General features: G+C 42.0%; 1 protein-coding gene across 1 annotated transcript in view; it reads left to right on the forward strand.

Moving 5' to 3' along the window:
• pdgfrb (platelet-derived growth factor receptor, beta polypeptide) overlaps positions 1-10126 on the forward strand; it is a 42511-nt gene continuing 32385 nt past the window's right edge. Inside the window, exon 1 of the mRNA XM_019874789.1 lies at positions 1-421. The gene's annotated coding sequence lies outside the window, so the exon portion shown is untranslated. The remainder of the gene's footprint in view (positions 422-10126) is intronic.

Raw genomic sequence — 10126 nt, forward strand, 5'->3', positions numbered from 1 at the left:
ACTGACACTCTCCTTTCTCATGTGAATGTGTCTGGGGGGGAAAAGGGTGTATGTGTGTGTCTCCATTGAGAACTTCTTTTTTTTTTTTTCTAAACAGAACTCTATGGGACAGAGGAGAGGAGTGCCCCCCCTTCCCCCCCACCCTCTCTACGCTGCTGTGATTTGACTATCCAAACAGCCCGCTTCAGAGACATCCATCCTCCAGCAGTCTTCCGGGACAGCACAGATTAACCTCTCAGCCCCCTCGGACTCTGAACATCTGAGGCATCTCAACATCTGAAGCAGAAGCCCCTGTAGAGAGGAGCAGCTGGAAATCTCTACGCCCATTTCAAGACGAGGGAAAGGAGGAGACCACGTCTGGATACATAGAGAAGAAGAGCAGAGGGGAAGCTCATCCTGGTTTTCGGGGATCTTGAGGAAGGTAAGCGCTTGTCATGCCTGCTTGTGAGTGTGTATGCCATCTGCTATTGTTAGTGACACCTTACCAATGAGTTTGTTTGCCATTTAACCTTTGAAGACAAACTTTAGGCAAACTGGGTCCAAAGTTAAAACCGTTATACTGCTATGGCAACTGCTAAGTTAACTGCTATAGTAATTGTCACCAGTGGTATTTGTTGGCCACATATATGTGAATGTGCACAAGGTAGGAACTTACAATGCAACCTGTTCAAACCTCAACATGTTGGTAATGTGCATCTCTTTGCGTACACGCCCCCTTTTCACAGTGAACCTTTATACGATGTTGATCTTCTCACGGAGTCAACTTGTTTCACATGGCAGCCTGTGGTCGTACAACACTTGCATCATTACACAAGCTGTTTGTCTGCTCTCCACTTTTGTGCTTCTCCTCTATAGCGTTTGCTTGTCCAAACACTCCTATGTCGCTCCAAGTGAGACGACAGTCCTCGCTGTTTTGTTCATCAATGCCTTTCCTCAGGAATGAGTCAGACAGAATCATCTTCGGGACAGGGGAGATATGGTGGTGAAATCCACCCTGGCATCTTTGATAACATCACTGCTTAATGTTTATCAAAAAGGAATCTTTGACTACCTGAAGGAGGTAATACCATGGAAATGTGAGCAGTTTATGGCTTGGGAATGCATGCGGCATGCATATTTTTCTACACTGCCACCCGACAGATGTTCAGCACCTGAACACAGCGCGCTATTTGTGGCTGGGTCAGAAAACGGCACATCCATCTTATGTATACAGATGACCTTTTTGATACGAAGCTGAGGATTCATCACGCTGGCATGCTTCTGCTCCCCCCCCCCAACTGTTTGGAATTTCCTTTGGATGAGCTCTGACTGTTGACTGGAGACAGCTCTTGAAATATTTTTGGTCCTGGCATTTTCTCGTAGCTGGTGGATAATTGTATGCATGCCATAATTTTGCCATCAATGGTCATACCGTATATCAGAACCTCTAAGACCAAGTACCACTGACGTCTCATTTTGAATTCCGCAAAAAAATTCAGGATAAAAACGCCATAAGAGTTGTACAATGCTTTTGAGGTTAAACTGCTGCTATGACACAAAACATCGGCTCAGCGACAAACAAATGATTTTTTTTTTAGTGTGTTTTAGGAAGAACATGACAAGAGAAGAAGAAAATTCATCCATCCACATCCATTTTCTAATCCGCTTGTCCTCACAAGGGTCGCGGGGCGTGCTGGAGCCTATCCTAGCCATCATCGATCAGTCGGCGGGGGGCACCCTGAACCGGTTGCCAGACAATCGCAGGGCACACAGAGAGGAACAACTATCCGCGCTCACACTCACACCTAGGGACAATTTTGAGTAGTCAATCAGCCTGCCATGTATGTTTTTGGAATGTGGGAGTACCCAGTATTACTCTTATACTGGTGATTTTTGTTTTTATGTATTTATATTAATATTCATTCACGTCTTAGACTTGTATGAAAGTTAAAGAATAATAAAACGAACATTTCCTGTAGAATTTTATGACCATGACTATATGAAGCTGAAAATTATTTTACCATTCAGCGTTCCATAGTTTTGGATATTTCAAAAAAATTGATCATCAAAAAACGAATCAGTGGTTTATATACCACTGTGCTCTAGGGCCATACTATTCATACACAAAAGATACATTTAATTGGATCAACAGTTGAGGTTGAATTGGATTCCTCACCTTTTAGTGCTTTTCAGTGTGCAAAAAAACTTCTGGTATGTACAAGCTCCTTCGATGCGGTCAGCTCCATTCCACCGGCTCAGGACTAATCCTTCGTCATCAGCTGTTTCCTGGCCGTCGCCACTCGCCACATGCCAGCCACAATGTGCTTCACATTAGGACCATGTACAAAACATGTCGGCTGATTCAGTTCAGAAAGAGCTCTGCAATGCTCATGTGTTACCAAATAAGATCGAGTCCTATTCCCTTGTGTGCTGGATGCGACTCAATAGGGCACTTTCAAACAGCCATCGCTGCACACAAAGTGCTGTACATGGAGCAACTAACATATACAATAGTAAAGCAACAAATCAGTAACAAAGACGGTAGAGAGCACCAAACAGTATAACTAAGATGAAGGAGGCACGGTGGATGACAAGGTTCGATTCTGGCTCTGGCCTTCCTGTGTGGAGTTTGTATGTTCTCTCCGTGCCTGCGTGGGGTTTCTCCCGGTACGCCGGTTCCTCCCATATTCCAAAAACATGTATGGCAGGTTAATGGAACACTTGAAAAATTGCCCTGAAGTGTGAGCGTGAGTGCGAATTGTTGTTCATCCATGTGTGCCCTGTGATTGGCTGGCAACCAGTTGAGGGTGTCCCCCGCCTACTGCCCAAAGACAGCTGAGATAGGCTCCAGCACGCTCACGACCCTTGTGAGGACAAGCGGATTGGAACATGGATGGATATGTAATCAAATACAGCCCTCAGCGTCTTGTTCAGAGGCAGTCGCGTATTCGCTGATTCATTATTAATCACTACTTTTGAATTGAACTTGGCTTGCCGGGCCTCAATTAGTCACCACTTTTTTAATGCTGCACTTAGAGACTTATTCGAAAGGTATCTTCAATGAAGAGCACTCAGTGTTATTGCCATCTGGCTTCCTGCTTGTTTCCCTCCCACCACATTGGCACAGCACTGGCGAGGCAGCTGCACCTCATTGAGCACGGCCTCCACTGCGGGACACTGCGAGGAGGAAATGCTTTCATTATGAGTTACAACATCGGACTTTTGGACTTTTGGAAGGAAATACATAATGAGAGTACAAAGCATGTTCACAGGTACAAGCGAATAAGCGGTCCACAACAAGCCTTACATTCTTTCAAGTGGTGACATATACAGCAAAAAAAAAACAAAAAACAAAAGGGGGGTGGCGGGGGTTACTTTTTCTTCTCAAAATAGTACATTTTGATGGCTGTGGTGGTCCAATGAAATGCACGTCTTTTGACAGCAGTGAGAGACAAGTCATAAAGAGCTGCAGAAAAATTGTGCGACTTGCAGGATACAAGTGCATAATTACTCATTAAACTCATTACATTCTTGTTTTTATAAAATTGCAATGATGGTAAACTCATTCATTCGTTCCAACAGGTTCTCAAATTCATATTTTACATATCTCAGAAATATGATTAGTGCATCCGCTTCACAGTGCAGAGGCCATGGGTTCCATTCTGGGCCTCAGCCTTCCTGTGTGAAGCCTGCATGTTCTCCCAGTGCCTGTGTGGGTTTTCTCTGGATACTCCGGTTTCCTCCCACATTAAAAAAATCATACACGGTAGGTAAATTGATTACTCTAAATTGTCCTTCGGTATGATTGTGAGTTTGAATGGTTGTTGTTTCTCTGTGTTTTCCTGCGATTTCCTGACAACCATTTCAAGGTGTACCCCCCCACCTACTACTGCCCGCAGTCAGCTGAGATGTGCTCCAACAAGCCCGTGAGCCTCATGCAGATAAAGCGGTTCAGATAATGGATGGATGGATGGATATTGTGTGAATGTAAAATGGCTGACTCATCTTGGCACTTCAGATCACAGATCCGTCTGGTGTATTGCAACAACATAATGACGCTCTTACTAGTGGCATTAACAGTTAAGACACCAAAATGCATTTGTTTAGTATTTATGGAAAAACCATATTCACCAATAGTGGAAAAAATCTATGCATTTTTTTGAGCGATGCACCTTACGATACGCCTTTATTTATTTCTTTTTTGATCACGAGTGCTGTAATAGCCGGTTTACACAACTGTAAAGGTGCATTACGAAATCAATAAAGGGAACAAGTGACTTTACTCTTCGTTATTTGCACACCTACTTGTCATGGAATTAAAGCAGGCCATTGATATACAGACGTAGCATTGACTGCACCACTTTGTTACTTAGACGGTCAGCAGAAGTCGCAATCATTTAATACCAAAAGTAACAATAATTTTTAACACTCAACCAGAAACAACACTGTAATTATATTACACACTGACTGTAAAAAAATTCAGCGATCACCTGACCATCAGTACCCGTCCGTCAGCCCGTCACTGATGGACTCCAGTGTTCGCTGGCGGAACGTTGCCTGATGGAAACATTGAAACCGTGACGGAATAAGCACAGACGGAAGCAATTTTTTGCCATCCAACCGACCACCACCAACCAGAAAAAATAGATGAGGTGCATTTTGGGGACAAGAAGCAGGTAGAGGAGCAGTAATAGTGTAAGAATTCTTTTTTTTTCTTGTATGTAAAGTGGTCAACACTGTTTCTTGATAAATAAAATTATGTGCCGTTACCCTTGCACACAGTTTTGTACTGAGGGTCCTAAAAGAGCGATGACAAAATATAATTTAGCGATGAAGCACGCTCGTTAAAAATAAGGATGATTGATTGACGGAATGACTGACTAGTCCGTCCAAAATACTGATGACTGATGATGATGGAAGCCTGGGTCCGTCGTTGGTGAATAATGGAAGTTCACTGACGTATCCATCATCACTGCATGCAATATATCAATCAAGACAGTCACAAGTGTGAATTATAACTGCAAAAAAGCATGTTGGGAATGCCGCTTCTCTAATGGCTAACGGTGTGCCCATTTTGACACGATGAAGTGACCTATGTTTTGAAAGAAGTTTGCATATGAAAGCAAATTGAGTTGTCATCATGCGTTGGTCTATGTTACAAGTGGCAGGAGTCTGTTCTATTTTGTTGGCTTAACAACATCTTCGCGCCAACAAAAATGCACTGCAATCTGTGACACAGTGCAGTGAGACAGGAGGACCAAGAAAAACATCCTGTTGTTTTTCCATGGTAAAAATATTCTGTACAGCACTGCACTTTAGTTGAAAGAAGCCCATCTGTATTCCAGCTTCAATGCTCCAAGACTGTTAATCTGACTGATTCCATTTTAGCCAGAAGTGCACAAATAGTGAAACCGATTACTCAGGGCCTGACTTGCCGCCCCCATTCTTATCAAGCTGTTGCTGTTTCAAGGGAAAGGAGTGGGCCTTAGACAGTTGGCTTTAATTGTATTCAGCTGTTTTTGTTTCTTTTTGAGGGGTGCGTTAGAGCCAAGGGACCCGCAAATGTGTGTCGGCCTTCTCCACTGCTCACGAGGTGGGCGTAGGGGCTCGGACCCTTCAGTGTCAAAGAAGAACATGGGGTGATTGCAACAATATTTGATATCCGTCTATCCCCATATGAACAGAAATACTTTCGGTCGTGGGTGGGACGTGTTTCTTTTAAGAAAAAGAAAAGCTGTTTAAAAAGAGGTCCGGTTGGCGACAACATAGAGATTGACTACGTACGAAGAATAGAAACATGTGCATGTTGCAGTTTTTAATACCGGTACCTTAATGTGTTTCCTCTTGTAAAGGGCTCCCCTTCAAAAACGAGGAGAGAACTCAATCCATTGAAGCCATATCAAATGCCAGCCACATCCAAACCTGTCATTCTCTTCCACTGTTGGTCTTGACGCAAGAGCTCTTTATAATGTCCCACCGCTACCACTACAAACACAGATTACTGTTCAATTTGATGGAGGAAACCAGAAAAACAGTTTACAGAACATGTGTTGTCTGAGCATGTCAACTGGGTGGTTTTGGAAGCACAGTCACTGGAGCAGATCTCGGTTTTATTTTTTTTAATTTGTAGACATTATTGCTAGTACTTCTAAAGTACATGATATAAGCTGTTTTTTGCTCATTCCGTTGTCAACGATCCCGTTCCCAGAGATTTCTTGACCTGGATTGGAGCCATCCTTCAACAAGTACACTTGAGCACGGTGTTCTTTTTGACCGTGTTTACACTTTGGTGCTCGGGTTCAAGCTCAGTGAAAATCACAACGCATAGGAACCACCTGCTTTGCATTAGAGGGTGACATGGGAGTGGATTTTCACTTCCGTCTCATCCCACTCCCAGTGCTATTGACATTTTTCTATCAACTGCCATAAAAGCATCAAAAGCAGCTGTATATTCAAAGTACCGGTACATAAAACCAACCAAGGGAGTCTCTTCACATAAAATGTAACTGCTGATTTTGCAGTGTTCATATTCTCCCAAAGGAGCAGAAGGTTGGCCTCAGGGGGGTTTGGCTGGGTGATAAAAAAAAAAAAAAAAAAAAATGGTTTGTTCGGACAAAGACTCACCGGGGCATTATTTTCCCACAGCACAGGCCAATTTACACATCTAAGACTTTACTAAAGGGAAGGACTTGTCATTGTAGTCTTCAACAGTTACTTGGCTTATATTTGACCAGGGTTGTCAACTTCGTGCTGATAGATGCTTTTTTTTTTTCAAGATTGACGCTTCCTGTGTGAAAAAAACATCTTTGTGTGATTGTGTGTGTGTGTGTGTGTGTGTGTGTGTGTGTGTGTGTGTGTGTGTGATGTGGTCTTTCTCATATACGGAATGTTGTGTACTTGTGTTGTGTCCCTTGCAGCATGTTAACGAAAGCTGTTTTTTTTTTCTTCTTCATGTCTACACCGTTGCATCATCTAGTCCACCCGTTGTTTGCATACGTTTCTGGTTAGTGGTCATGTTGGTCTGCTGTCTCATTGATTCAGCACAGCCTCACACCCACTCCAGGTCAGGAGAGATTCCCAAACAGGAAGTGCGAACCCTCCAGCTGTGGCTCACAAGCCTTTTTGGAAATTTTTCTCTGAGAATAAATCAACTGCTCTTCCAAACAGATTGAATTCAAGCTTAACATTATGGCTCTCGTGAATGGAGGGTTTATTGCCGAATGTTTGTGTTAGACTCCATTAATAAAGGCATCCTTAATAAACTGGCAAGCATCTGTGAAGTGTACACTATCAACCCCCTAGAGGACACACACACACGTTTGGCAAAAAATAGGATTCGGGAAGCATTTCTCACCTCATCACACACTTCTTCATCATTCCCAGATGTTTAAATCAAACACGCAGCTCCACTGTGTCGAGATGAACCCAGAGGTGGGATTACAAGTTGCTGGGGGACGCAAGTATACGCTCATGAGCCCGCGTGGGCCGAGTGCCTCTTGTTGCGATCCATTTTAACATCCTTCCCCCTCGACCGGTGACACTTTGAGTGGAGCTGCTGTTGTTTATGGAGAGCGGGAAGGGTCACTCTGTCACCGAATTCCCAGCATCTGTGAGAAAATTCATGCGCAGTGGGATAACAGTTCACCCGTCATGGTGATCATTGTACCATTGCTTAAATAAACACCAACTCGGTTCAGTCCTCTATGATTATACCGCCTAGAAGATTTTCCAATGTGCAATTAAGGCCAAATACTTCTTTTTAGCAAATCATTCGGCTTCAACAATAACTCCGGCACGTGCTTGGAGTTTGTCATCAAGATGCATTGACAAACAAAATAAAAATGTGGTCAAATCAGAATTTGTATCCATATTTTTTCCTGACAACAATTAAAAAGCAGGAGTGGGCAGCAGTTTTTGTTTATTTCGGACGATGTGAGAGAAAATCAATATTGTATTTAAAAGAAAGAAAAAGGTCATGGTAGTATGAAATCATCCTCGAGCTATAGTATCGATAGACCGTCATTGGAAAATTGCTGCAATCCAAGTATGTGCAGTTGTACACTTGATGATGTTGGAATTGCAATATCCATAGAGACAGTACATTATAATCATGATAATGATTTGAGTCTCTATATTCTCCATATTGTCACTGCAAACGGTTTTACTTCACCAACAATTTCTTTTAAAATGTAAACCTCTTCTACTCTGTTTGGGAAAATGTAAGAAAAATAAATCCCTCTCACACATTAAACAATAGATCAGTAACAAAATGTCATTCGTTTTCTTTGCAAAATTAAGTGGAAATGTTTTAAAATGTCCTCAACAAAAAAATCAATGTTCTTGGTGGAAGTTACAAGAAGTAGACAATATATTGCCATTCCATAAGTTTAACCCTAACAACACACAGTGGTTCTGAACGTTTTTTTTTCCACACAGTACCAGCAAAAAAAAGTATCTTAAAAATGTACTGCGCATGAAATGTAAAAAAATAAAAAAATGTAATAGAATTATAGAAAAAAGGCTATATGCGTAGGTCCAAGCTTGATTCAAATATGTTGGATTAAATTTCACATTTCAAATGTCAAAAATAATAGCCGTGGTTAAATCAGTGATTCCTGTACTACGAGAGAGCCGGCATCCCTGAGCGGTACTCATACCAGACTTGAAGAAAATGAAATTATGGGGCAACTTTACTGAATTACAAAGTGATACTATAGGTAGTTGTAATTAATTAAAGTCACACTTACAGATTTCCTTGGAACACTATTTCCACTTTTCTCCCTTAATACCTGTATGCTTGTACTAATTTTAAAGCCAGGGGTCTCTCAATGAAATGACTCCATTGAGCACTTTCCAAATTTGTTTTCACGCAATCCATTTTGTTCTGCCGATCGTGTTCCATGTTGTGGGTCAGTTCCATTTGCCAGCAGAACTAGATCATGTTTCAAACATGACACAACTTCGAAAAAGATATTTAATACACTGAACTTGGTTACACAGAAGCCCTAAACTCCAGCGTTGAGCTTGTTTTACTGAGAACTGGCATCATCTTGAGATTTGTTGCTGCCACTCGCCTTGGGCTTGTAGTCACGTGGAGCTGTCACCACTCAGCAGCCATAAGCACCGACTGCCCTCAGTGGAGGCGCTCCCCTCTTTAGCCCCCCACCCTTCCTAAAGTGGGTGAGTACGACCGCTCCATTTTCGTCATCATCACCAGCAGGGTCCCGAGTGTATCAGCGGTCCTGGGAAAGTTTTAGAGGAATACTGTGGGAATGTGAGCCACACACACACACCAGTGACAAAAAGGGGGAGAGGGGGGAGAAGTATTATTTGTGTGTGGGGGGGTGGGGGTGTGGGGGGTGTTTAATAGACCATGCATTCCCTGGCATACAAGCCATGTTTGTGTTAACATCAACCAAAAGGATCCCTCTGTTACTCTTTCAAAAGCTCAAAAAAGAGAACAAGCAGACAAGTAGATCGCAGGTGACGCAGAACCAAAACTGCGGGTTCATTATGAGATATACAAAGACAGTCTTCACATTTGCAAACAGGAATTGAAAAATGCAAGACAGTTATTCTTCTCTGAGGTTATCAATGGAAACAGAAATAATGCTCGCACATTGTTTTCTGTTGTAGACAGACTGACAAACCCTTCGGCATCAGTCCCTTTTGAACTGCTGTCCAACAAGTCATGCAATGACTTTTCAGCCTTTTTCGCAGATAAAATATTACAGATAAGACAAAAAGTAAATGTCTCCCTCTAGAAAATTCGCAATGTCATCATCTTCTCCAGTTAATCTTGAACACATTAGCGTTTTAGATGACACAACTTGAAATTAAATAGTTTTAAAGTTAAGATCCACAACATGCTGTCATGTTATCAGTGGCGGACCCTGAGGGCCAGCAAGGCCTTCTCTGCTGGCCTAAACATTCTCAGAAAAGTACATTTAATTTTATGTATTTTATGTTATTTTATAATTTATGTTATTTTATTTTCATAAATATGTAAACAAAATTATTCTCTGTATTCTTTACGTTGTATTATTTCCACTTAGTTATTAGTTCCACTCGATAATTTTAAATAACATTGAAAGCCACTCGATAAATAAGTTATTTATTATGGTAGAGTTTTTAACCAATCATATTT

Source organism: Hippocampus comes, unplaced genomic scaffold (assembly GCF_001891065.2).
Source record: "Hippocampus comes isolate QL1 unplaced genomic scaffold, H_comes_QL1_v1.1 scaffold118, whole genome shotgun sequence".
Classification (NCBI taxonomy): Eukaryota; Metazoa; Chordata; class Actinopteri; order Syngnathiformes; family Syngnathidae; genus Hippocampus; species Hippocampus comes.